Source organism: Hypanus sabinus, chromosome 11 (assembly GCF_030144855.1).
Source record: "Hypanus sabinus isolate sHypSab1 chromosome 11, sHypSab1.hap1, whole genome shotgun sequence".
In the NCBI taxonomy this organism is placed as follows: Eukaryota; Metazoa; Chordata; class Chondrichthyes; order Myliobatiformes; family Dasyatidae; genus Hypanus; species Hypanus sabinus.
The window spans coordinates 96,018,100-96,044,066 of NC_082716.1; the positions used below are offsets into that span (position 1 = coordinate 96,018,100).

A 25,967-nucleotide genomic window follows, 5' to 3' on the forward strand; every position below is an offset into this window, starting at 1 on the left:
CCCTGATCAGACCATGATTCTCTAAATGCCCATACATCCTATCTCTAAGAATTTTTTCCAACAGCTTTCCCACCACAGACGTAAGGCGTAAGGTATATGGAACTTAGAAAAATAGAGGGCTATGGGTTAACCTACATAATTTTTAAAGTAAGGACACATTTGGCACAGCTTTGTGGGCCAAAGGTCCAGTATTGTGCTGTAGGTTTTCTATGTTCTAATAGTTGGGTGTGTAAAGGAAGATGAATACAGGGAGGACTTTGTCAAATGGTGCAAGCTGAATCATCTGCAGTTCAACATCAGCAAGACAAGGGAGATGGTGATGGACTTCAGGAAGTGTTAAGAGCTCCCAGTTACCATTGATGGTGAGGATATGGATGGCATGAGAACCTGCAAGTACCTGGGGGTGAACCTGGATGACAGACTTGAGTGGACCACCAACAAGGTGTACAAGAAGGGCCAGAGTCACTTCTAGTTCTAGAGGAGGCTGAGGTCCTTTGGAATATGCAGGTCTCTCCTTCAAATGTCCCACCAGTCTGTCGTCGCTAGTACAACCTTGTATGCGGTGGTGTGCTGGGGCAATTGTTTCAATGCGAGTGATGCCAATAGGCTCAATAAACTAACTAGAATGGCTGGCTCTGTTATAGACTGGTAGAACAAAGGATCCTATGGAAAATATTCGCAATTCTGAGCAATGTTTCTCATCCTTTGCATGCCACCTTGGCTGAACAGAGGAGCACTTTCAGTAACAGACTTAGACAACTGCACTGCTCCAAAGAGCACTATATGAGGTCATTCTTAGCCTCGGCCATAAAGCTCTACAACAAGTCAATCTATAGGGAAGTTAATACACCTTCCTGATAGACTGTTTAAGATAACTTATTTTTATTTATTCTTCTTTCTTCTCTTCTAATATTGTATATCTTATTGTATTGTATAACTTGTAATGCTACAGTAAATTTTTGAAATTAATAAAATATCTATCTACTCTGTCTTTATTTAAAAAGGGCTGCAAAGACAAGTCAGAGAACTACAGGCCAGTAGTGGGAAAGTTACTGGAACAGATTCTGAGGTTGCTTAGAACCATAGAACATTACAGCACAGAAACAGGCCTTTTGGCCCTTCTTGGCTGTGCCGAACCATTTTTCTGCCTGGTCCTACTGACCTGCACCTGGACCATATCCCTCCATACACCTCTCATCCACGTACCTGTCCAAGTTTTCGTTAAGTGTTAAAAGTGAGCCCGCATTTACCATTTCATTTGGCAGCTCATTCCACACTCCCACCACTCTCTGTGTGAAGAAGCCTCCCCCCACACATGTTCCCTTTAAACTTTTCACCCTTCACCCTTAACCCATGTCCTCTGTTTTTTTTTTCCCTCCCCTAACCTCAGTGGAAAAAGCCTGCTTGCATTCACTCCATCTATACCTATTATAATTTGATATACCTCTATCAAATCTCCCCTCATTCTTCTAACCTCCAGGGAATAAAGTCCTAACCTATTCAACCTTTCTCTGTAACTCAAGTCCCGGCAACATCCTTGTAAACCTTCTCTGCACTCTTTCAACCTTATTAATATCCTTCCTGTAATTCAATGATCAAAACTGCACACAATGCTCCAAATTCGGCCTCACCAATTCCTTATACAACCTCACCATAACATTCCAACTCTTATACTCAATACTTTGGTTTATAAAGGCCAATGTACCAAAAGCTCTGTTTACTACCCTATCTACCTGTGACGCCACTTTTAGGGAATTTTGTTCGGGACATTTTGTTAGGGATATTCCCATATCCCTCTGCTCTACTGCATTCCTCAGTACCCTAACATTTACCTTGTATGTTCTACTTTGGTTTTTCCTTCCAAAGCACAATACCTCACACTTGTCTGTATTAAACTCCATCTGCCATTTTTCTAGCTGGTCCAAATCCCTCTGCAAGCTTTGAAAACCTTCCTCACTGTCCACTACATTTCCAATCTTTGTATCATCAGCAAATTTGCTGATCCAATTTACCACATCCAGATCATTGATATAGATGACAAATAACAATGGACCCAGCACTGATCCCTGTGGCACACTAGTCACAGGCTTCCACTCAGAGAAGCAATCCTCCACTACCACTCTCTGACTTCTCCCATTGAGCTAATGTCTAATCCAATTTACTACCTCACCATGCATACCTAGTGACTAAATCTTCCTAACTAACCTCCCATATCAAAGGACCTTATCAAAGGCCTTACTGAAGTTCATGTAGACAACATCCACTGCCTTCCCTTCAGCCACTTCCTTTGTAACCTCCTCGAAAAACTCTTATAGATTTGTTAAACATGACCTACCAAGCACAAAGCCATGTTGACCCTCCCTAACGAGTCCCTGTCTATCTAAATACCTATACATCCTATCTCTTAGTATTCCTTCCAATAATTTACCTACCACCGATGTCAAACTTAACAGCCTATAATTTCCTGGATTAATTTTAGAGCCTTTTTTAAACAATGGAACAACATGAGCTATCCTCCAATCCTCCAGCACCTCACCTGTAGATACCAACATTTTAAATAAATCTACCAGGACCCCTGTAATTTCAACACTAGTCTCCTTCAAGATCTGAGGGAATACCCTGTCAGGTCCCGGGGATTTATCTACTCTGATTTGTCTCAAGATAGCAAGCACCTCCTCCTCTTCAATCTGTATAGGTTCCATGTCCTCACTACTTGTTTGCCTTATTTCCATTGTCTCCATACCAGTTTCCTTAGTAAATACAGATGCAAACAAAAAACATTTAAGATCTCCCCCTTTTCTTTTGGTTCCATACATAGCTGACCACTCTGATCTTCAAGAGGACCAATTTTATCCTTTTGCTCTTAATATACCTGCAGAAGCTCTTTGGATTATCCTTCACCTTGACTGCCAAAGCAACCTCATGTCTTCTTTTAGCCATCCTGATTTCTTTCTTAAGTATTTTTTTGCACTTTTTAAACTCCTCAAGTACCTTATTTGCTCCCTGTTTCCTATACATGTCATACAACCCTCTCTTCTTCTTTATCAGAGTTCCAATATCCCTCGAGAACCAAGGTTCCTTATTCTTATTCACGTTGCTTTTAATCCTGACAGGAACATACAAACTGTGCACTCTCAAAATTTCTCCTTTGAAGGCCTCCCACTTACCAACGACATCCTTGGCAGAGAACAACCTGTCCCAATCCATGCTTTTTAGATCCCTTCTCATTTCTTCAAATTTGGCCTTTTTCCAGTTAAGATCCTCAACCCGAGGACCAGATCTGTCTTTATCCATGATCAAGTTGAAACTAATGGTGTTATGATCACTGGAACCAAAGTGTTCCCCTACATACACTTCCGTCACCTGTTCCTAACTCGTTTCCTAATAGGAGATCTAATATTGCATCTTCTCTAGTCGGTACCTAGAGAACTTTCCTGAGCACATTCTAAAACACTAACCCGTCTAGACCTTTAACAGTATGGGAGACCCAATCAATATGTGGAAAATTAAACTCCCCTCCTATCACTACTTTATGTTTCCTGTAGTTGTCTGCTATCTCCCTGCAGATTTGCTCCTCCAATTCTTGCTGACTATTGGGTGGTCTATAATACAACCCCATTTTAATGTGGTCATACTTTTCCTGTTTCTCAGTTCCACCCATATGGCCTCAGTAGACAAGCCCTCTAATCAGTCCTGCCTGAGCACTGCTGTAACATTTTCCCTGACTAGCAATGCCACCACCCCCCCCCCACCCTTCATCCCTCTGCCTCTATCACATCTGAAACATCGGAACCCTGGAACATTAAGCTGCCAGTCCTGCCCCTCTTGTAGCCAAGTTTATTGACCACAGCTCAGCATTCAACACAGTCAACCCTACAAACATCATCTTCAAAACCTGCACCTTTGTACTTCCCCTTTAAAACTGCATTCTTGACTTTTTCATAAGCAGACCTCAGTCAGCACTGATCAGTAAACACAATTCCTCAATTGACAATCAACACAAGTGCACTTCAGGCCTACGTACTTCACCCGTTACTGTGCTCTCTTTACACCACAACTGTGTAAGTAAGCACAGCTCCAATACCATCATCAAATTCACTACAGTTTGCTGGATCAGAAGTAGTAATGTTGCAGAACACCTGGTGCTGCAACAAAATCATCTCATTCAACATCAACAAAACCAAAGAACTAATCAGTGATTCATTAAAGGCAAGTACAAAGATCATGCATGTTACACTGCTGGCGTTAATGGCAGCAGTGAAGGCCCTCCATCTCTGACTGTGTTCAAGGCTTCCTTCACCTAGTCAGTAACTTCTTTTTGATTTTCACTACTGTTAGTCATGCAAGTCCCAGTTGGAGTCACAGGAAAACCGTCATATTCAGATGTACAAGGATTCTTCATTGCTGTTTTCATAACAATTTTGTTTTACCAGTCAGGGTTATTAGCCTGAGCTGAACCCCCAAACGTGGAGGACCAGTACCCTTTGTCTTTTGTCTGTCCTCTACCCTTTGACCTGTTTAGCATGGGTATCCTTGTCAAGAGCGAAAGCATAAAGCCCTGAATCCAACTAGGGTCATTGAGACACACAAGCCTCCAAACCATGACAAGGCTGTGGTCCTCTTTGAGGGAGGAGGGGACTGAAGGGTTAGCACATTCAAATTCCTGGCATTAACATTTTGAATAATCTGTATCTGACCTCACATATTGCTTCAATCACAAAAAATTTCCCTAAATACACCATAGAATGAATACTAATTGGCCTGGTATGAAATTCCTAAGGAAATGTTCCAATTGTTTTTTTTTGCATTAATGTCTTGTTTTGCAAAATATTTTTCTTCACTATAGAGCACAATTTATGTATAATTTGTCTTCTGTATGTTGTGTATTTCTGCTGCTGTTAAGTTTAAAAGCTTGAGAAGGAAATCATGAGTGAGGATTGGGCATGAAAAGTCCTTGGCAAATAGGATTAAAGAAAATCCATACATGCATTTGAGTTGAGAGAAAGATAGCCAGGGTAGGACCTCACGAGAATGAGGAGGAAATGTGCTTGAAAGCAGAGGAAGCAGGCAAGGCCCTTAATGAGTACTTTGCTTTGGTATTTACCAGAGGATGTCCGAGAGCAGCTTGCTGATAGTCGAGGGTATTTTGAGATAAAGAGGCAATATTAGGCCTCTTGAAGAACATTAACATAATTAATTTATAGAGAGTGGCAAGCCACAAATTTGCTGTGGCCTTGATCAGTATGCACAGATTGCAGCAACCTCACAGACACATAGCACCATATAAGCAGGATTCACAAGAAAAACATAAATTATACACTGGTACTGGTCCATAGCAAATGAGGATATAGTTGATACATTTAGCAAGTTTGCAAATGCCACTAATATTAGTGGTATAGTGGACAGTGAAGATGATTAGCTAAGATTCATAACAACAGAGAAAGTTGGTTAAAGAAAGGCAAATAGAATTTAATGTGGACAAGTGTGTAGTGTTGTACTTCGGTAAAATAAGCTGGGCAGATTTGGACAATAAATGGTTATGCCCTGGAGAGTGTTGTAGAATTGGAGTAGGAGTACAGGTACATAGTTTCCTGAAAGTGCAGACACATAGAAGCAGGGTGGTTGTTAGGGAAATTTTATTTCTACACCAGACGTGGACCCAGATATTCAATACTCCTTTTATTTTAGGTGATACAGAGAACTGTCCCTCCTGAGAGCAGCGACTCTGCCTTTGGATACAGAGTTCCTTTATACAAGACATAGGACATGCAAGCAGTATGGTTACACATTTTAACATCAATCATTAGTGATAAAACAGCAACTTTGCCCCAGACATTGTTCAACTGAATACAAACACATAAAAACACTCACCGCATAATCTTGTGATTTACACATGGTTTTGTGACTGACACCAGTAAGCTAAAGGGTAATCTAATTTCTGCTGATCTGTGCATTCAGCAGTGCAGACATGCAATTCTACAGTTGTGCAAAGGTATTTTGGCAAAATTCTTCCAGTGGTGAAGACAGCATTGTACATGCTTGCCCTCATCAGTCAAGACACTAAGTACAGGAATTAGATATTGTACAAGTCATTGAAGTTACAAATTGAGTATTGTGTATAGTTCTGGTAGGTCAATTATGGAGGTAGAATATCATTGAGTTGAAGGGGTTCAGAGGTTTCACAATGTTATTGGGTCTGGATGCTTGAGTTATGAAAGACAGCATAGGCAGGGACATTTCCCCTGAAGATAAGAGGCTGACGGGTGACTTCAGAGGTGAAACCTCATAATGATGAGGTTTTGGGGTACTGGCAGGCCAAATAGAACAAAGTCAGCATGTTTTCCTTAAATGGAAATTTTGCCAGACATAACTGTTGGAATTCTTTGGAGAAATTACAGGCAGGATAGACGGAGTTAGTAGATGTCAGAAAAAGGATCTAGTGGATGTTGCCTACATGGATTTTCAGGATTTTGACAATGTGCTGCACATGAGGCTGCTAAACAAGTTAATAGCCTATAGTATTACAGGAAAGATACCAGCATGGATAGAAAATGAGCTGACAGGCATAAGTAATAAAGGGGCTTTTCTGGGTGGATACCAGTGACTAGTGATGTTCCACAGGAGTAAGTGTTGGGACTGCTTCTTATGTATCACTGATTTGGATGACAGAATTGATGGTTTTGTGGGTGATAGGCGAAGGGGCAAATAGTGTTGAGGAAGCAAGGAGTCAAATGAACAATTGACAAGTTGTTAGAAAGACAACGGTCGTAAATGTGGCTGATGTAATACAGTTAAGTGTATAGTAATGCACTTTGCTACAAGGAATAGAAGCATAGACTATTTTCTAAATAATTCAGAATCAGGTGCAAAGGAACTTGGGAGTCTTTTTGTGTTGGATTCCTCAAGGTTATCTTGCAGGTTGAGTCAGTCGTAAAGAACGCAGATGTAAGAAGCTTATTGGAGGACAAGAGATATTGACAAGTGTTACTTTAACTCTTGACACCAATCTGTTGTGACTTGCATACTGAAATCAGTATTGCAATTGTACCAGAATAGGTTGGCTCGAGGCATAGCTAGATGTTCAGCACATTTTCAGTATTACAATCTGATTCTTTTGCCTTTGTTGTTTTCAGTGCTCTTAGCTATTTTTTTCATATCATGCAGAGGAAATTAAATTGCCTGGCTTCAGTGATATAGTGATCTTAGGAAGAAGCAGAAATTAACTTTCCATTTGACACTTCTATGTGAGCACACTTACACTTTGTGCTCGATTCCACCACTGTTAGGGATAAGGATATACCTGTAGGACTGTAGAGCTTGTTCTGTATATTGTACAGCAGTTACCTTCCTGTGTTTGCAACTTTTTTAAGTATGCTGTATGCTGCTCCCAACATGCCATTCTGAATTTCTCACTAAAGCCGGGTTGGCTTGATTATAATGGCCAGCAAGGCTGGTGGAAGCTATTAAGTTGCATTTTAATAGAATAAAGCTCCGTTGAATGTTTATATTCATTTAAACTTGCTATAATATTAGAAGCCTTTTAACCAGGCAGCACAGTGCTTGAGAAGAGGAAGAAACTTTGAGGTGCATCCATGAGTCTTATTTAGCTTGACCAGCTGAAGCAGCAGTTATACATAAAAAACTGCTAATTGTCAGTCATCTTGTGTCTGTTGTATGCCTACTTTATACTGATTTGATCATCACGGCAACTCCTACTTCATAAATCAATTACTAAACCATTCGATTATTTTTTTGGAAAGGATAAAATCTATGCACTTCAGATCATGTACAGTACTTAATGCAGTTTTGATCTGCTAGATTTGGGTTCATCCTAATACAATAGTGTCCCATCCTAATACAAAAGTGAGAGCTGTTTCAATAAGGGCGATGTCTTGACATTGATAATGACGATACACCTACATGTAGACTGGTGAAAACGAATTAGAAATATTATACCTCTCATTCATTTACTTAACTGCCAAAGATCCTGACAATCATCGTCAGAACTTAGCTGGTGGTGATGGACATTAAAATTCCTAAATACTAGCTGCACTCTTTGTAGGTGCTAATTGCAAGTGTTGTTCAACAGCGACAAATAACGTTGTGAGCTGGGAAACAGTGATGGAAACATGTTCATCAGATTAATTTTTAAATGCATAATTAAGAGAGGGCAAAAGACCCAAAGTATAAACTGCAACTTCAACAGGATCACCCAAGCCAGGGTAAAATGGAACTAGCATTGCTTGGTAAACCTGTAAGTCATAGGGTTTAGAATCAGATCCTTTTACTCCCACATGTGCCTCTGTTACATCATCTCCAATGTGACAAGACCTACCCAAGATTGGTGATGGAGGAGTCTGGCACACTGCTTTGCAGGAATGATCTTGTGTGCATAACTGTTAGGCCATTGCTCTACACAATCATGGGACCTCTGTTTAGGTACTAGCAGTTTGTGAAACAAACTCAGCAAAATTAACTGAGCCAGAAGTGTCTTTACCTTGCCTAAATAAGATCCCCAAATCAAATGCTAGTCATCTGCTTTTTACTTTTACTCAGTGACTCTGATGCCACCACATGGCTTTTTCAGGCAATTCATAGGATAGATAACAGATATCTACAGTAGTGTAGATTTGGAGTCATTCATGTCATATCGAGCAAATGCAGATTTTATTTTCTTTAAGAAATGAATAAACCATTAATATGGCAACATTACAGGCTTCCTGGTGGCGCAGTATTTCACAGATTCAGCTTGCTAGTTCTGCAAGATTCCCTTCAGAGCTCAGACTCTTCATAAATCACATGGGCTTTGATTCAAAGGCAGCCAAGGGAACCCATATATGTGGGTTCTCCATATACAAGAGCTGCTGTAATGAAAGCCAAGGCAGCACAAGGAACTGAGGGAACAAAAATCTTATTTTGTTGAAATTAGCTGCACCATTCTGAGATTGCACTTCACTACACACCAGAAAGGTGTTCCTAATTTGATTACTGCTCATCATAAAACTTAGATCCACAGAAGGAGGGTAATGGGTTTTAGCAGGGCTGTCAACAACACAAAGTAGATTTTGATGGGCAATAAAAGCAGATCATGCTGAAGTTTGGAGCCCATTGATGACTATGTGCCTCAATGATTTGTCATCAACCTCCAACATTCAAGAGCTGATTCTGGTGTCTTAGATTACACTGGTTCTAGACAATTTCATTTTATAGAAAACTACTTAATTCAGCAAAAAAAAATATCACTCACAAAGATCAACATAGTGTTCAACAGATTAATGTTAAAATTGATAAATGAGAGGGGGTAAAGAGGATCCACAGTAGATTGTTTATTTATTTAAAATAGCAGGAAGGAGAACTTCAATAGTATCACTCTGAGTCATGGTAAAATCGAGCCATTATTGCTTGACATCTTGACAGGACAGTAATCCCCAAGGAGAAGACATTTCATTGCAGGCAGCATACATTTCTACCTAGGGAAAAAGAAATTGATATGATGTACAAAATAAAGACCAAAATTCAGGAAGCATTTGGCACATCACGCAACAACTATTGTAAAGAAACACAGACAATATGCTGTCAGTCAAAGCCTTTGTCAGAACTCGTATGATGTCATGTGAATAACTCCAGTAAGAGCCAGACTGAATATAGTGAGACTAAAGGAAGAAATGATATGGAAATAAGGTGAGGAAAAAAAATGTTTGAAAAGTTGATTTGGAGAAAGTATGGGAAAAACTAACTGTATTAAAGCAAGCAAACTACCTCATACTGGATGGGTGCACCTGATGGAGCTGGAGTGGAGAAGTTTTGTAACTTAGATATTTCTGCTCACAAATCCTGGATAGTATTATTTATAAAAAAAATGTAGCATATTGGAATTAATAAACAGATTAATAATCTGCCCAGACCACAGGTGAATGAAGATGTGGATTTTGCATTCAATGTGACCCATCACAAGACGCAGGAGTAGAATTAAACTATTCAGCCCATCAACTCTGCTCCATTTCATCATTGCTAATCTATTTCCCCCTCAGCCCCATTCTCCCTTTAACCTTTCATGCTCAGGCTAATCAAGAACCTACCAACCTCTTTCAATATCCCCAATGACCTGGCCTCCACAGCCATCTGTGGCAATGAATTTCACATAATCACACCCTCTGGCTAGAAATTCCTCATCTAAATGGACATCCTTTTATATTCTGAAGCTGAGCCCTCTGATTCTAGACTCCTCCACTGTAGGAAACATGTCTCCACATCCACTATCTAGGCCTTCCAAAATTCTATCGGTTTCAATGAGATCTATCATTCTTCTTAATTCCTCAAATTCCAACAAAATCTGTGAACATTTTCCCTTAAGGAAACCAAGCTGACTTTGGCCTGTTTTATCATGCAGTAAAGGAGTAATTAGGAGGTAGTGATCATAATATGATAAGTTTTTATCTGCAATTTGAGAAGGATAAGGGCAGCTCAGAGGTATCAGTGTTGCAGTTGAACAGGGGAAACTATGGCGCCATGAGGGAGGAGCTGGCGAAAGTTGACTGGACAGATAGCCTAGCAGGAAAGACAGTGGAACAGCAATGGCAGGTATTCTTGGGAATAATGCACAAGGTGCAAAATCAGTTCATCCCCCAGAAAAGGAAGGATTCAATGGGGGGAAAAGGGGCCACAGTGGTTGACAAAGGAAGTCAGAGATTGCATAGCATTAAAAAAAGGAAGTATGACAGAGCTAAGGTGAGTGGGAGGACAGATGATTGGGAAGTTTTTAAGGAACAACAGAACTTAACTAAAAAGGCAATACGGGGAGAAAAAAAATGAGGTACGAACGCAAGCTAGCCAGGAATATAAAGGGAGATAGCAAAAGCTTTTTTAGGTATGTGAAGAGAAAGAAGATAGTTAAGAACAATGTTGGGCCCTTGAAGAATGAATTGGGTGAAATTGTTATGGGAAACAGAAATGGCAGAAAAATTTAATGAGTACTTTAGATCTGTTTTCACTAAGGAAGACACAAGCAATCTTCCAGATGTATGGATGGGCCAAGGACATAGGGTAACAGAGGAAATGAAACAGATTGACATTAGGAAGGAAACGGTGATGAGAAAACTGATGGGACTGAAGGCTGACAAATCCCCAGGTCCAGATGGTCTGCATCCTAGGGTACTAAAGAAGGTGGCCCTGGAAATTGCGAATGCATTGGTAATCATTTTCCAATGTTCCTTAGATTTAGGATCAGTTACTGAATGGCTAATGTTATCCCACTTTTTAAGAAATGAGGGAGGGAGAAAACAGAGAACTATCGACCTGTCAGCCTGACATCGGTGGTGGGAAAGATGCTAGAGTCCATTATTAAGGATGAAATAGTGAATTATTAAGGATGAAATATCACTGCTATCATATCTAGATAGCAGTGATAGGACTGGGCCAAGCCAGCATGGATTTACCAAGGGTAAATCATGCTTGACTAATCTGTTGGGAGTTTTTCGAGGATGTAACCAGGACGTTAGACGGGGGAGATCCAGTGGATGTAGTGTATCTCGATTTTCAGAAGGCATTTGATAAGGTCCCACATAGGAGATTGGTGGGTAAAATCAAAGCTCAGGGCATCGGGGGGGAAAGACATTGACATGGATAGAAAACTGGTTGGCAGATAGAAAGCAAAGGGTAGCAGTGAATGGGCGTTTCTCAGAATAGCAGGTGGTGACTAGTGGGGTGCCACAGGGCTCGGTATTGAGACCACAGCCGTTTACAATTTACGTCAACAATTTAGATGAAGGCATTGAGAATAACATCAGCAAATTTGCTGATGATACTAAGCTGGGTGACAGTGTGACATGTGATGAGGGTGTTAGGAGAATTCAGGGTGACTTGGATAGGCTGGGTGAGTGGGCAGATACTGCACCTATTGTCTATTGACTCCAAGTACCCTGAAATCACATCCTTAACACTAGACTCCAAACCACTAAAGTCAGGCTAACTGGTCTTTAATTTCCTTTCCTCTGCCTCCCTTAATTCTTGGAAGAGTGGAGAGAAATTTGAAATTTTTCAGTCCTATGGAACTATGCCAGAATCTATTCTTGAAAGATCATTGTTAATAGACAATAGGTGCATAAGTAGACCATTCGGCCCCTCGGGCCTGCACCGCCATTTTGAGATGATGGCTGATCATCTATTAAAACCTGGTTCCTGCCTTGTCCCCATATCCCTTGATTCCCCCATCCATAAGATACCTATCTAGCTTCTTCTTGAAAGCATCCAGAGAATTGGCCTCCACTACCTTCCGAGGCAGTGCATTCCAGACCCCCACAACTCTCTGGGAGAAGTTTTTCCTTAACTCTGTCCTAAATGACCTACCCATTATTCTCAAACCATGCCCTCTGGTACTGGATTCTCCCAGCATCTGGAACATATTTCCTGCCTCTATCTTGTCCAATCCCTTAATAGTCTTATATGTTTCAATCAGATCACCTCTCAATCTCCTTAATTCCAGCGTGTACAAGCCCAGTCTCTCTAACCTCTCTGCGTAAGACAGTACAGACATCCCAGGAATTAACCTCGTGAATCTACGCTGCACTTCCTTTACAGTCAGGATGTCCTTCCTTAACGCTGGAGACCAAAACTGTACACAATACTCCAGGTATGGTCTCACCAGGGCTCTGTACAAATGCAAGAGGATTTCCTTGCTCTTGTACTCAATTCCCTTTGTAATAAAGGCCAACATTCCATTAGCCTTCTTCACTGCCTGCTGCACTTGCTCATTCACCTTCAGTAACTGATGAGCAAGGACTCCGAGATCTCTTTGTATTTCTCCCTTACCCAACCCTACACCGTTCAGATAATAATCTGCTTTCCTGTTCTTACTCCCAATGTGGATAACCTCACACTTATTCACATTAAACACCATCTGCCAAGTATCTGCCCACTCACCCAGCCTATCCAAGTCACCCTGAATTCTCCTAACATCCTCATCACATGTCAAACTGCCACCCAGCTTAGTAACATCAGCAAATTTGCTGATTTTCTATGCCTTCATCCAAATCATTAACGTAAATGGTAAACAGCTGTGGTCCTAATACCGAGCCCTGTGGCACCCCACTAGTCAGCACCTGCCATTCTGAGAAACACCCATTCACCGCTACCCTTTGCTTTCTATCTGCCAACCAATTTTCTATCCATGTCAATGTCTTCCCCCCGATGCCCTGAGCTTTGATTTTACCCACCAATCTTCTATGTGGGACCTAATCAAATGCCTTCTGAAAATCGATGTACACTACATCCACTGGATCTCCCCGTCTAACTTCCTGGTTACATCCTCGAAAAACTCCAACAGATTAGTCAAGCATGATTTACCCTTGGTAAATCCATGCTGGCTTGGCCCAATCCTATCACTGTTATCTAGATATGCCACTATTTCATCCTTAATAATGGACTCTAGCATCTTTCCCACCACCGACGCCAGGCTGACAGGTCGATAGTTCTCTGTTTTCTCCCTCCCTCCTTTCTTAAAAAAAGTGGGATAACATTAGCTATTCTCCAATCCTCAGGAACTGATCCTGAATCTAAGGAACATTGGAAAATGATTACCAATGCATCCGCAATTTCCAGGGCCACCTCCTTTAGTACCCTAGGGTACAGACCATCTGGACCTGGGGATTTGACAGCCTTCAGTCCCATCACCGTTTCCTTCCGAATGTCAATCTGTTTCATTTCCTTTGTTACCCTATTAATGCCTCCACAATCTCTGCAACTATCTGTTTCAGAACTCTGGGTTGTAGTCCATTTGGTTCAGGTGACTTATCAATCTTAGGAATTTTCAGTTTCCCAAGCACCTTCTCCCTTGTGATAACCGCACTCACTTCTGCCCTTTCTGACATCTGCTAGTGTCATCCATAGTGAAGACTGATGCAAAATTCTTTTAAGTTTGTCTATAATTTCTACCTCTCCAGCTTCATTTTCCAATGATCCAATATTTATTCTCAGCCTTTTTACTCTTTATATGTCTGGAAAATATGCTACCATCTTCTTTGATATTAACTAGCTTATCTTCATATTTCATCTTCCTACCCATGGCTTTTATTTTGGTTGCCTTCTTCTGGCTTTAAAAAAAGATTCCCAAACCTCTAACTTCTGACTCATTTTTGCTCTATTTTAGGCCCACTCCTTTGCTTTTGTGTTGGCTTTCACTTCCCTTGCCAGCCACAGTAACTGCATCCTGCCTTTAAAATACCACTTACCACAGAAAACAGAATACCACTGCTGCTCTGCTGTCATCCCTGTAAGTGTCCCCTTCTAATCAACTTTGGCCACTCTCTCTCATGCCTCTGTAATTTCCTTTACTCTGCTGTAATATTAATACATCTGACTTTACATCCCTCTCAAATTGCAGGGTGAGTTCTACCATTATGATCACTGCCTATGGGTTCCTTTCCTTTAATCAAATTTGGTTCATTACATAACATGCATTTCAGAATAGCTGCTCCCCAAGGGATCTCAACTGCAAGCTGTTCTAAAAAGCCACCTCATAGGTATTCTACAAATTCCCCCTCTTGGGATCCAACACCAACCTGATTTTCCCCAATCTACTTGCATATTGAACCACCCACCTTATGACTATCGTAACATTATCTTTTTGACATGCCTTTTCTAACTCCCATTGTAATTTGTAGCCCACATCCTGGCTACTGTTTGGAGACATGTATACAACTCCTACCATGGTCTTCATACCCTTGCAGTGTCTTGGCTCTACCTACAAGGATTCTACATCTTCCAAATCTACATCACCTTTCTAATGATTTGATTTCATAGTTTACCAACAAAGCCACACCACCCCCTCTGCCTACCCGCCTGTCCTTTTGATATCCTTGGACGTTACGCTCCCAACTGTGATCTTCTTTCAGCCACAACTCAGTGATTTCCACAACATCAAACTTACCAATCTTTAACTGTACTACAAGATCTACATTATTCTGGATACTGTGTGCATTCAAACATAACACTTTCAGTCCTGTATCCATCACGCCTTTCGATTTTGTCCCCCTTTTACACTGACTGAAATTTTGCCCTATTAACCACTTGTCCTTCCTGACGTTCACTACCCAGTGCCTCTGCTTGTAAACCCAGCCCTATTCTCCAGTTACCATCTTAGGACCAAATTAGTTTAAAACCCTCTCTAACACTGCTTGAAACCCTGCACCCTACAGTCACGCATTCATCTGCTGAATCATCATATTCTTGCCCGCACTGTTAATGTTACTGCTACCCGACAGATCCTGCTTTTCAGCTTTCTACCTGGATCCCTACAATCTCTCTCCAGGACTCACTTTTCCTACCCATGACATTCATGCCGATATATACCAAGACTTCTGGTTGTTCCCTCTCCCCTTTTAGAATGTTGTGGACTCGATCCAAGATATCGCTTACCCTAGCACCTGGCAGGCAATTTATAATCCGGGTGACACAATCTCACACCTACTACTCAAACAATGGAATTTACTTTCACTACTGCCGTCCTCTTCTAAACCCTCCCTCCCCCACTTCCGTTCTGAGCCACAGAACCCAACTCAGTGTCCCGCACAAGTATCCAGAATGGTATACTTGGTATTTAGGGAATGGCTAGAGGAGTACTCTCCACTGGCTGCCCATTTCCTTTTTATCTCCTGACAGTGCATTTGTGGTTATGCAGGGGACCAGAGGTCTCTCAGAATTCCCACATCGCACACAAAGAACACAACTGAACCACTCAGTGCTCTAAGTATACATTAACAGACAGAAAGACAAAAGACAGAAGAAACTCACCAGATCCCACAAAAGCTCCCTTATTAAATCTCGCACTTTAGGACCTGCAAGAGGCCTCCACCTTCAATTAGACTGTGCTGCTGAAACCAGGTCTTCAGTTGTCTCTGAACATAAGAAAACAGGAGTAGGCTTTAAGGCTGCCTGACTATTCACAAAGATTAAAAGCTGATTCAAGCTGACTTCCATTCCTCTCCTGTGAGTTTGTCATACCCTCAATTCAATTATTTATCTACCACCACCTTCAACTTATCAAATTATCCAGTAACTGGATTTCATCCAGAATATCATTGCTGTATGGAAACTGCATGCTTTCCTTGTGACTATAGGCCTGGAAACCTCCGCACTAAAGGATCCATTGACAAAGCCCATTGACCCAGTCCATTCTCACATCACAGCCTCTGTTTGATAAACAAATGAAAAAAATAGCTTACTTATGCCTTAGTCCCACTATATGCACAGAGAACTCGGGGTACAACCAAGCTGCATGGTTAAATCACCGTGGAAAAAAAAGCTGCCAAAGATTAGTGATCATACTCATCTGAAAATTAGTGTTTAGATCTTCACAGATATTAAGGGCATGTACACACAATAAAACAGAATGCATCAGAGCGTTTACTTTGAGCTTCATCAAAATCAGCAAAAAAGTATATCATCACTTGCATCCTGCTATTCATTACTAGCAATTCTGCCCATGGTAATCATCTCAAACATATTAGACAACCAGCTAATATGCATTTCCTTCTAGTGATAAGTCTCAACACAATTTTAAATTAACAGAATTTTATTGTAGGACTGCAAAATCATTTTTCATGACATCAACCAGTAATTTCAGAAAACTAAAAAACTTATGTATTACAGCCAGCCTGAGATGTACAGTGAGATCCAACTGCAGGAACACAAAACCATAACACTGTGCAGAACTAAGGGCATGACAAAGCACAGAAGATGTCATGGTCATCCACTGCAACCAAAACCTTGACTTCTGAGGGCAAGAGAAAGCTCTCCCGCACAGACATGACATGCAACCACCATGAGTAGATCCACTGAACAGAAAGCTGAAGGATCAACTATTGCTTAATTGAGTTTTAGGCTTTAAGGTTTTGTAGAAGATCCTGAGAGGCAGGATTTATAAACATTTGGAGAGGCACAATATGATTAGGAATAGTCAGCATGGCTTTGTCAAAGGCAGGTCGTACCTTACGAGCCTGATTGAATTTTTTGAGGATGTGACTAAACACATTGAGAAAGGTAGAGCAGTAGATATGGTGTATATGGATTTCAGCAAGGCATTTGATAAGATACCCCATGCAAGGATTATTGAGAAAGTAAGGAGGCATGGGATCCAAGGGGACCTTGCTTTGTGGATCTAGAACTGGCTTGCCCACAGAAGGCAAAGAGTGGTTATAGACGGGTCATATTCTGCATAGAGGTCAGTGATCAGTGGTGTGCCTCAGAGATTTTTATAAATGACCTGGATGAAGAAGTGGAGGGATGGGTTAGAAATCTGCTGATGACACAATGCTTGGGGGTGTTGGGAGGGCTGCCAGAGGTTACAGCGGGATATTGATAATATGCAAAACCATGCTGAGAAATGGCAGATGGGAGTTCAACCCAGGTAAACGTGAGGTGGTTCACTTTCGTGGTCAAATATGATGGCAGAATATAGTATTAATATCAGTGTGGAGAATCAGAAGATTCTTGGGGTCTGAGTCTATAGGACACTCAGCTGCTGCGCAGGTTGACTGTGTGCTTAAGAAGGCATACGGTGCACATTGGCCTTCATTAATCCTGGAAATGAGTGTAAGAGCTGAGAGGTAATGTTACAGCTTTATAGGACCTGGTCAGACCCCACTTGGGAGTACTGTGCTCATTTCTGGTAACCTCACAACAGGAAGGATGTGGAAACCATAGAAAGGGTGCAAAGGAGGTTTATAAGGATGTTGCCTATATTGGGGAGCATGAATTCAGTCTCTTTTTCTTGAAGCAATAGAAGATGAGAGGTGATCTTGATAGAGGTGTATAAGATGATGAGAGGCATTGATCATTTTGATAGTCAAGAGGCTTTTTCCCAGTGCTGAAATGGCTAGCACAAAAAGACAGCTTTTAGGTGCTTGGAAATAGGAACAGAGGGGATGTCAGGGCTCAGTTGTTTGTTTCTTTTTTAAGAGAGTGCGTGCATGGAATGGACCCCTGGTGACAGTGGTGGAGGTGGATACAATAGAGTCTCTTAAGAGACTCCTGGATAGGTACATGGATTTTAGAAAAATAGAGGGCTATGGGTAACCCTAAGTAATTTCTAAAATAAGTACATGTCTGGCACAGCATCGTGGGCTGAAGGGCCTGTATTGTGTTGTAGGTTTTCTATGTTTCTATGAAATGGACAATCAAGGTATTGGAGGATTAAATAGGAGTTAATCAGGATTCATAGCAAGCCTCTCACAATCACCACCTATAGACCAGTACATGTTTTCTGTCCCATTGTAGGATAATGGAGAATGTCAAGGTCTGCACGTACTACCCATACTTAAGTGACTTGGAATTAATGGCATATGTTCCAGCTCAACCATGTGTTGAATATGCTAGTCTAGAACACTAATGTTGGTGTCTCAGAAAATAACCTGAATTCTTTTGCATCACAGCAAAAAAAAATCAGTCTCCTCCCAGACTCTCTGCTTATGCTTCACGAAATAACTCTCTCTTTGGTCTTAAAAACTTGGTATGCCAAAACTCCACAATGGAGGAAAGCCATTTTAAAACAAAATAACACTAAATTAAGCACTCACGTACATATTGAAAAGATGAGAAGTTTAAAGCCTTTGACCTGTAAACAAAAAAACAATTAATAGTGACAATAGTAGCAAGTTATTATATACCACATGAATCATACCTATCAGAGCCAAGAGAAACATGATATGCCAAAAATCACTGACATATAATCAGACTCCAAACCATAAATTACCCTTTGAGCAACAGAATGCATCAGAGTATTTACTTTGAAGATCACCTGCCTTGAAGACAATTGACATCACATTTCCCAATACTCATCATTTGCATCACTCTGCTCAAATTTACAGCGGAGTGTACACAGAGTTTGGAAAATTACAGTGCAGTATGTGGCCCTAGCTCACGAGGTCGTGCTGACTCTTTAATCTACTCTATCAATCTAACCCTTCCCTGTCACAGCCATTTTTCCATCATCCATGTGCCTAAGTTTTTTTTCAAAACGCCTCCTGTATCTAATAGTGCTTTACTTTCTAGAAAAATACTTTGCTTCCAGATTTATTGGTGCAATTAAGTGCAAAGTTATGGAACATAGGACATTACAGCACAGTACAGGCATTTGGTCCACAATGTTGTGCCAACCTTTTAACTTACTCCAAGATCAATCTAACCCTTCCCTCCTACAAGGCCCCTCATTTTCCTATCATCCATGTGTCAACTAAGTTTCTTATATGCCCCTAATGTATTTGCCTCGACCACCTTTTCACCTCTGACATCCCCCCCTATACTTTCCTGCAATCATTTTCAAGTTATGTCCTCATGTATTAGTTAAAAGTCTGGAAAAAGTCTGTCTATCCACTCCAATCTATGCCTTTTATCATTTTGTACACTTCTTTAAATCACTTCTCATCCTTCACTCCAAAAGAGAAGAGCCTTAGCTCGTTCAACCTCTCTTATTCCTAAGACAGGTTCAGACAGCAACCTGGTAAAATCTCTTCTGCACCCTTTCTAAAACTTCCACATCCTTTGTATAATGAGACAACCAGAATTGAGCAATATTCCAAGCACAGTCTAACCAGATTATACAGCAGCAAAATTACCTCATGGCTCTGGAACGCAATCCCCGACTAATGAAGACCAACACATCACATGCCTTGTTAACAACCCTATCAACTTTCACATCAACTGAGGGATGTGGACCCCAAGATCCTTCTGTTCTTCCATACTGCCAGGAATCCTGACATTAACCCTGTATTCTGCCTTAAAATTCAACCCTCCAAAACGAATCACTTCACTTTTTACTGGGTTGAACCCCATCTGTCACTTCTCAGCCCAACTCTGAACCTTGTCACTATCCTGTTGCATCTTACGACTCTCCACACTATCCACAACTCCAACACCTGCAGAATTACTAACACACCCTTCCACATTCTCATCCAAGGCAATTACGAAAATCACAGGGACCCCAAAAGAGAGAGATACTACAAGGGACATGAGGGGCACATTTTTCACTCTGAGGGTGGTGGATAAATGGAATGAGCTGCTAAAACTAGTTGTGGTGCATATAATTCCAACATCTAAAAATCAATAAATGGATAGGAAAGATTTAGGGGATTATGAGCCAAAGGCAGACAACTCAGTCAACATGGATGGATTGGGCTAAAGCGTCTGTTTCCATGCTACTTACCTTGATGATTCTATGATACTTGTGACAGAAGTATAAAAAAATTGAGGTATAGATAGTTTATGGCTCTGTAACCCCTGGCATGTTAAAAAGGCTTCTCAAAATCAGCAACAAGATTTCCAGCTGACCCATGAGAAGTATGCAGAGATGTGCAACCTAATCCTAGTGATTCTTCCTCATACTTAATATTCTTTTAAAAAACAAATTGCGCCAAATATAGTCTCAGCATCCTGAAGGCTCTCACTACGAAAAGAAACCTACTGTTTTTGAAGTCACTTCCTTGGTCTTCTGCAAGCCATCCCTCCAAGCAAATGCAAAAGCCTTGTCCAAGCTTCAAAATTCATGAGTGTCTGTAACATACAAACAGCCCATAATCAACATATACTGATGGACTTCACTTCACACAACAAGCCTTAATAACAATAAATAATTAAAATCCAGTCACAACCAAGTTTGGACAGTTATTTTTAAACATTCATTGAACTTTGCATATATAAACTAACCATTGTGGGGAAAATGAACTTTTTTAAGCACAGCTTGCCCTCCAGAGTAATAGAATATAAAGAAAAACAATGCTTCACTGATGTTTCTATGTCTATCATAAATGACCCCAGCTGTGACAACAGAAATATGCAAGCTGATAATTAATTTGGCTAGCAACCATCTCTATAGCTCTAAGAGCAAAATAATAAAAAAATCTTTAGTTCAGAAAATATACTTTGAATAATTGTTGCGTACAGAAAAGAAGCACCTGATAGCATAAAGTCCCATCTGTTTTATCAAAAAAAAAGTACACATGTTGATCTGTAGGGACACATCAGAGCGTTTACTTTGAGCCTCACATTAGAATCTGCAAACAAAATTCATCATTTGTGTCCTTTCCCCTCCTCACAAAAGAGGGCCACTCATTAAGAGCTCATGCTAAAGTACTGATGACAAAAGCATTTAGTCTGTCAAGTGAAGGTATCCTTCTACTAACCACAACAGAAATCATTACCCATGCTGAAGGCTGACTTGCAATTTACAGCTACCTGCAAAACTTAAACAAAAAAAAAATCACACAAATCTGTTTTATGCTTTCTCCTGGTTTGTGAGTAAACTGAGGAACCCAGGCTCAGTAGTTTTATTAAAAATTGACATTTGTTCCTCATTTCAAGGACTAAATAAATTAGTCAGGGCTCTACACTGACTGCCATTGTGCAGTACATACAGTATATCTCTTCCTTAATAAGACGCAATCCTGCAAAAACTCACCAGTTATAACTAGTTGGAGCAAGAATCCTTTAATGAGATCTGAAAAACAAAATCAAAGATTAAAAGACAATGCTGCAGAATTTAAAAAATGGGGGGGGAGCAAAAAAGGGAAGTTCTACATTGGGTTGGAAGTCAGGTAAATTAAAAACTAGAAAGGTACGGACAGAAGCCAAGAAATTGACAAGTGCACAAACGGACCAATCACCAGATGTAAATGGGAGATTAGCACAAATGTGTGCTGGTGTGAGAACATATATACAGAGAGTGGAGCACAGTCAGGAGTGCTGGCAACTGAGGGGAAACCTGACTTGAAGAAAAATGCCAAATCTGATGCATAACAGAGCTGCTGACTCACACTTCCAGTGACCCAGGCTTAAATCTGACCTCAGAATGGTACGTATTCTCCCAGGTGCTCTGGTTTATTGCCACATCCCCAGATTGTTTGTTAGATTAATTGACCCACTGTAAATAGTCCTGATTGTAACTGCAAGTGCCAGGAGAATCAGGATGGAATCAATTGGTTTTTTTTAAAAAAAGGAAATATATTACAGTCTGAATAGACTCCAAGCAGTATGGGCCTTTCTACTCTTAAGAGTAAAAATGACAAAAGTGACATTATGAGAGCTAACGAAACAAAGGCATAAAAATTGGAAGCATCAAGTGAGTGCAGCAATGGGAAATGGAGAGTATATGGTCAACGCTGCTCACTTGTCCATAACAAAGATAAACAAGAGTTCAAGATGGAGCACATGATAAAACCAGAATTATATACAGATGCAAGCTCAAAGCAAAAAAGAGGAAGGTGCTTCCACTGTTATTAAATTACTGGACAAAGACATAGTGGATGGGACAAGGAAATATTGCTCCATAAGCCCAACAGTAATAGGCTTTCCTGAACCCAAATGGCTTCCATAGCATTTAGAGAAACTGAGTGGAATTAAAGCAAACACTGTTCAATGTACAGTAAGTACATAATAGTCAGAAGACAGTAGTGGCTAAAACTGTAGCGAAGAATAGAAGGGATCTTGGGCTCTCCTTGGATTAAAGTATTAAGAGTGGGGCCAGGACATTGTCTTCAACTAACCGGCCTCCACTACCTGTGGATCATCGCTCAAATTTTCATTTATTTTCAAAGTACCTCTTTCTTCTTTTGCTATATGAAGGGGGGATCACTTCCTCAGGCGCTGTTTCACTTATCTTCCAAATTTCATTCTAACCAACTGCAAGAGATGTAATGTCTGTCCCTTTACACTACTTTAGGCCCAAGCACTTAAACCAGGAAAAGCAATATCACTTTCATTTTAGAAAACTGCTGTTCACAAAGCAGTTTCCAAGACAAAAGTTCACTGTCACTGCCCGAAAATTAATGGGTCTTATAAAAGTAACCACAGTGGATGTGTTCCCACCATGCTGATATGAAAGAATTCTGGCGTAACTAAGTGTTTGTGCCACAGTAAAACAGTCAGTACCTTACGCAAGCTGTGATTTTGATTATTAGTTTGAAGCATTCAGAAGGATCCAGTGCTCATTGAGCTAACTCATTGTCCTGAGACAGTCCGCATTTAATCAGAGCACTTTGTTTCGAAGAATACATCTGAGGGTGCTCTGAACACATAATGTTGTAACCTGGGGTCATCAGGTGTTACCCAGGTGACCCAGCCGTGGTTGATCAAGTTGTGCTCAGGTAGTATGTGCTGCAGATCCTCATGGACTTGCTTCATCCAGAGCCACCTTGAGTCTTTCTCTGCTGGAACAGTGATATTGAAAATGGCTCTCTGCCTCCTTGTACCAGAGATGCCCAATGTGCTGCGGACTCTGAAGAGAATGTCTAGCAAAGCACCAGCAATATAAAACACCACAGTTGAAGTAGTGGTGCTTCTTTTAACAACTTCACATTCTTTGAGTCCAAAGTCTATTATAATCTATCTAGTCAAATAATAAAGAAATTAAATTGATATGCATCCAGGACACACAGAAAGGGGATAATCCAAGCGCCCAAAACTGTATTTTATGAAAATGAATCAAATGTGGGCCGTGAGCATCACAATGGCCAGATATGTGGCAAAGCAAATTTCTAGGCTTTGAAAGGGATCTTTTTACATATTTTTAATGAGTAATCCCAAACTGATTTTGAACATAATCCCAAATTAACTTCAGGAATTCTATTTGGAACCTCTTGATGAGCAAAGGAACAAGGAGAAAGCCATGCATCAGCTTAAACACAGGTATATGTTTAGGAAAGATTTGAGGGATAATTGCCAAATGCAGGTAAACAGGACTAGTGCAAATGGACATCTTGAATGGCATGGCCCAGAATGCCAAAGAGCCTGATTCTGTGCTGTATGTCTAATGCCATAAACTGATGACATCTTGCACTTGCAGAGGAACAGAAATTCATTCAGGTCTGTTCTGCTCCTGTTCCTACAGCCAGGTCTGTAAGGAGTAACTTCAAAGCAATGATCCCCAGTCTCGAATACTATTCAAACAGGCTTTACTTTTCAGCAATGGCAGCCTTCCAGAGTGGGTAAAATAGATTAGCCAAAACTCTCCATAATCACTCCTGCTGTAAAGTACATACAGGATTATCAGTTTCACTAATGAATATGTAAATCCTCACCATTTAAAGAAACTGTGATGAGAAATCATCTTGTGATGCTTTATGAGATGAAAATGAAGATTCTAGAAATCTGGTATAATAAAATTCTGGAAAACACAGCAGAAAGTAACTGGAAAGAGAAAAAATATTTCAGATTGAAAATCCTCTGGGTAAAGTTAGAATGTTTAACGATGAAGTGTGGGGGGGGGGGGATTGAATTAAGGAAAAAGCAAGACATTCAGCTTCATATAAACTATCATGCAATTCAATCGAGATCAACCCTTAAATTTAAATAAATCTAAACTTACAGCTGGGTGCAGTTAGATTCCTATATGCATAAAGCAGACAAAGTAAACTGCAATAATTGATAGATTCTCGATTGGTCAGGGCATGAAGGGATTTGGGGAGAAGGCAGGAGATTCAGGCTGAGAGGAAAATTGGATCAGTCATGATGAAATGGCAGAGCAGACAGGATGGCCTAATTCTGCTCTTATATCTTATGGTCTATTAGGTAGGACAGACACCAAACAGCAAAAAGCTGCAAGGATTGAACAGTATAGTCTCACATCAACTCTGCATTTCTTAACATCCCAAAATCTTTTTCTACATTGAACATATCAGTATATTAAGGCCTATTGAACACAGAAAGCTTTTCAGTACCTGCGACCAGGGTTCAATTTTTTTTTCCATTTTCCCCATGACTTCGGGGGCCTCCCACAATCCAAATGCGTATGGATTGATAAGCTAATTGGTCATTGTAAATTGTTCTGTGACCAGTCTGGAGTTAAAACGAGGGTTGCTGGGCGGCGTGGCTCAAAGTGCCTATTCTGCAGGGTATCTAAATAAATAAATCAATTAACTACTCACTCGGTCAGTCATAGAAACAGGCTCAGTCTGCACAATCATCAACAAGTCTACTCCGGGTGATGGGGTCCTTAATGATGGAGGAAACCAGTGGACACCCATCACAGGGAATACAAACTGTACACATTCCCGAGATAGCGAGCACTGAAAGGAAGGATTGACCCCGGCTTGATAGAGCTGTGAGACAGCTACGCCAGTCCACGGTGAACACGAGTATGTTCTCCCATCTTACACAGTCTTCCCCACTCATCAGTCCCGACACAAAAATAACGTGCTTCAATGACTGTCCCCTCCTCTTACCTTTCGGCGGCCTCTTGGTATTCACTGCAGCGCACCATAAATTACAAACATCAGCAAACTCCCTAAACTTTCTTAATGTTTTGCAACAAATCAATCATTCATTGGGACATGCGATTTCAAATTACTAAGCTATCTTTCAGCATATCAAATGCCAAGCTGGACCAAAACATCCAAAATGAATTTTACACATTCTCAAATTTTCCCATTTTTGGGGAGTGGGGGAATTTCAAAAGTTCTGAGGGAACAAGGCTCCGGGTGACAAATGAGGGCATCCCACCCGTCTCTAGATCCGATTCCCTCTGGTTGGTGCAGAATGGCAGCTACAGCGAGAAGTGAGAACCCCGCCAATCGTATGCCGGCTTTTGATAAGGAAAACCCGCTCCATTTTAGGCGTATCGTAGAAGCTACAGCGCAGCCCACCGCCGCCGCCATTTTGCGGCGAGGTCACCAGAGGCCGGAAGTTGCCCACGTGACCGTTCATGGCGCGATCGGGTTGCTCGGGCCCGTCCCGATGCCACGCCTGCAGCTTCCACCGCCGCTCGTAAGCAGATTCGCGCCGTCTCCGCAGCAGCCAATTAGTGGCGGGAACTATAGTCCCGCCCACCGACCTCCTTGATGGCCTTCTGACAGCAGCCACGTCATCCTCTTTTGTGCTGATGGCGTCTCTGGAAGGTGCTTTACCGCCACCTACTGTAACGGAGTATGAAAGGAGCCAAGACAGCGCCAGGGTTATATGTACACGTCTTAACTGCCCATCCCTCA

The 25,967-nt window shown here is 41.0% G+C and overlaps 1 long non-coding RNA gene across 5 annotated transcripts; it reads right to left on the reverse strand.

The window, feature by feature from the left end:
- Positions 1-8,650: 8,650 nt before the first annotated feature.
- On the reverse strand, positions 8,651-25,777 carry LOC132402204 (uncharacterized). Of its 5 annotated transcripts, XR_009514837.1 has the most exons (8): positions 25,206-25,777; positions 24,702-24,879; positions 24,063-24,171; positions 21,446-21,484; positions 20,453-20,541; positions 18,574-18,607; positions 15,787-15,890; positions 8,651-9,466 (listed from the first exon to the last, which is right to left on the reverse strand). It is a non-coding gene; the product is annotated as an uncharacterized LOC132402204 (long non-coding RNA). The 5 variants fall into 5 exon arrangements; XR_009514833.1 differs by having other exon boundaries at positions 24,702-25,773; XR_009514836.1 differs by lacking the exon at positions 24,702-24,879 and having other exon boundaries at positions 25,206-25,771.
- Positions 25,778-25,967: the final 190 nt, after the last annotated feature.